This window comes from Schistocerca serialis, chromosome 11 (assembly GCF_023864345.2).
Source record: "Schistocerca serialis cubense isolate TAMUIC-IGC-003099 chromosome 11, iqSchSeri2.2, whole genome shotgun sequence".
In the NCBI taxonomy this organism is placed as follows: Eukaryota; Metazoa; Arthropoda; class Insecta; order Orthoptera; family Acrididae; genus Schistocerca; species Schistocerca serialis.
In genome coordinates, this window is record NC_064648.1 from 134,606,253 (window position 1) to 134,609,933 (window position 3,681).

At 44.7% G+C, this 3,681-nt stretch overlaps 1 pseudogene; it reads right to left on the reverse strand.

Moving 5' to 3' along the window:
* Window positions 1-222: 222 nt before the first annotated feature.
* LOC126427474 (5S ribosomal RNA) lies at window positions 223-340 on the reverse strand (annotated as a pseudogene).
* Window positions 341-3,681: the final 3,341 nt, after the last annotated feature.

Sequence of the window (3,681 nt, forward strand, 5' to 3'; positions counted from 1 at the left end):
GTATTCAGGGATGCTGCAACGGCCTTATGATCACTGATTCACTGTTCTGTGCTTACGGAGTGGAAAAGTTCGGGTCTGCTGGCGTCGTGGGACGCGGATATGGAGGGACACGCGATCAACACACCGCTCTCCCGGCTGTTGTCAGTTTTTGTGACCAGAGCCGCTACTTATCGCTCAAGTAGCTCCTCAGTTTTGCCTCACAAGGGCCGAGCGCACCCCGCTTGCCAACAGCGCTCGGCAGACCGAACGGTCACCCATCAGAGTGCTAGCCCAGCCCGACAGCGCTTAACTTCGGTGATCTGACGGGAACCGGTGCTGTCACAGTGGCAAGGCCGTTGACTCAAGAAACGGACGGGGTTGTCACGAGTAAACTTTCGCTACTTGAGAGCATCCCCATGGGAAACGAATGATCGTAGAACAATGAAACTCTGTGGAAACATTTGTAACGACATGCACAAGAGAGATAACGAATAAACCCTTGAATGAAACACATTTTAATTTCCACATGAGGGGATAAAAAATGGTTCAAATGGCTCTGAGCACTATGGGACTTAACATCTATGGTCATGAGTCCCCTAGAACTTAGAACTACTTGATCCTAACTAACCTAAAGACATCACACAACACCCAGTCATCACGAGGCAGAGAAATTCCCTGACCTCGCCGGGAATCGAACCCAGGAACCCGCGCGTGGGAAGCGAGAACGCTACCGCACGAGCACGTGCTGCGGACCATGAGGGGACAACATTCGTTCATTGTGTACTACTTTTAGGTTCCAGGTTACAAACGTACCTCCATGTGACGGTCATCTGCATCCATGGTAGCCTGAAACAGCACTAAAGAGACCATTCTGGTAAGGTACAGGGTTGGAAAGCTGGCCACATGTGCTGCTGAAGTGGAATGTTGACCCCATCTGAGGATACAAAAATTTATTTTCACCACGTTAATGAAAATAGAGCACTGGTAAGAACACAATGATTAATTAACATTTGCAATTGCTGTAATCTACATCGATTATTCAATTGTATAAAAGCAACGAGAATAATTAAAAAAATGAAAGAGAAACAGTCTTATGGCCCCAACTTTAAATTAATAAAAAATTACTATACACAAATATACGTTTAACATAACTGCATATCCTAGCTCACTAGTTGTGAAATTAAGTCAATTATCAGGCCTTGTGAATATGAAAAATAACAATTTGCAAAAGCTATCATCATCATCATCATCATCATCATCATTTAAGACTGATTATGCCTTTCAGCGTTCAGTCTGGAGCGTAGCCCCCTGATAAAATTCCTCCACGATCCCCTATTCAGTGCTAACATTGGTGCATCTTCTGATGTTAAACCTGTTACTTCAAAATCATTCTTAACCGAATCCAGGTAGCTTCTCCTTGGTCTGCCCCGACTCCTCCTACCCTCTACTGCTGAACCCATGAGTCTCTTGGGTAACCTTGCTTCTCCCATGCGTGTAACATGACCCCAACCATCTAAGCCTGTTCGCCCTGACTGCTACATCTACAGAGTTCATTCCCAGTTTTTCTTTGATTTCCTCATTGTGGACACCCTGCTGCCATTCTTCCCATCTACTAGTACCTGCAATCATCCTAGCTACTTTCATATCCGTAACCTCAACCTTGTTGATAAGGTAACCTGAATCCACCCAGCTTTCGCTCCCATACAACAAAGTTGGTCGAAAGATTGAACGGCGCACAGGTAACTTAGTCTCGGTACTGACTTCCTTCTTGCAGAAGAGAGTAGATCGTAGCTGAGCGCTCACTGCATTAGCTTTGCTACACCTCGCTTCCAGTTCTTTCACTATGTTGCCATCCTGTGAGAATATGCATCCTAAGTACTTGAAACCTGTTTTAACTTTGTTCCTCCTATTTGGCACTCAATCCGTTTATATTTCTTTCCCACTGACATTACTTTCGTTTTGGAGATGCTAATCTTCATACCATAGTCCTTACATTTCTGATCTAGCTCTGAAATATTACTCTGCAAACTTTCAATCGAATCTGCCATCACAACTAAGTAATCCGCATATGCAAGACTGCTTATTTTGTGTTCACATATCTTAATCTCATCCAGCCAGCCTATTGTTTTCAACATATGATCCATAAATAATATGAACAACAGTGGAGACAGGTTGCAGCCTTGTCTTACCCCTGAAACTACTCTGAACCATGAACTCAATTTATTGAAAGCTATTAGGTTTAAAAAAATACTGAAATAACAAGATCTCGTTAATAAGTGAATTAACTCTTATGGGAAACATTCGGCAATATGGTGTTAAGATAGCCCGAAACATCTACACAGCAGTCGGGACATTGTCGACGTTTGGCGTTCACATCGGCCGCGCGTCTGAATTCCGTGCTCGAGAGCTCAAGTGACACCAGCAGGCAGGAGGGCCTGCGCAAACCAACAACGGCTTCTAGAAGACACAGACCCAGTATTAACACACAGTTCACCAGAACACTAAAACCGACAGCCGAGGACAGGGTAGCGCCGTATGCGGGAAGAGATGTTGAACGTTATAGTGTCACAACCGCAATTAGTATTAAAGCAATAGTTCATTACACAATCTCCAATGGTGTAAAATTTCACTTTATAAATTTATGAACCACAACTAGCTCAAAGTGATAATGACCAGACAATCCGTACACAGCCTTAAATACGAAAGTACCATTTGACGGCGGAAAATTGTTGCTATTATAGTCGCCAACGAGGAAGAAGTTTGCAGTTCCAATTTAAAGTGGAGGCTGTAGTTTTATACAGAGAATAAATTTAACATAATAAACAAAATAAAAAGAGAATACACAAAAGGTACAGAGAATAAACGCAAACTTGATATATACTAAGATGATATCTCTTCTTTTGGACATATCCGGAAGAACAGATACCATCGGTGACCATGCAGCTCGTTAGAATGAAGTTACAATGAAATGAACACCCTTAGCTGCTTACAGGCGTTGACATACGTCAACGGGGACAGATGAAAATGTGTGCCCCTACCGGGACTCGAACCCAGGATCTCGTGCTTACATGGCAGACGCTCTATCCTTCCGAGCCACCGAGGACACAGAAGACAGCGCGACTGCAGGTATTTATCTCTGTCACGCCTCCCGCGAAACCCACGCACTCAGAAGGATAGAGCGCTGCCATGTAAGCAGGAGACCCCGGGTTCGAGTCCCAGTCGGGGCACACATTTTCATCTGCCCCCGTTGACGTATGTCAACACCTGTAAGCGGCTAAGGGTGTTCATTTCATTGTAATTTCATATTAACAATAATAATAAATAAACGAATCCCGAAAATCGGCCACATTTGTAATTCAAGATAAATGCAACGGAACCAGGGCGCAGCTCAGTTACACGGACTAGCGATACCAAGTATTCCGGATCCACGTCCAACTGGTTCAAGGAATGACAAGCGAAAATTAAAGTGGCTACACTGAGCAATCACATCCAAAAGTTCCACCACAAAATTGCTCACCATTTGAAGTCAGTCCAGGAGCTCGCCGTTAACTTGCACGCCATGGTAAACTCATGCTCTCTCCTCAGGATTCGCGACAGACCCGGCCCTTAAACAGACCCTATGATGAGCGGTGACTGCTTCCGCCAGACCCCGGCGCCAGAGTGTCAGCACCGTGCGTCCTCGCAGGAGTCCAAAATACCCAG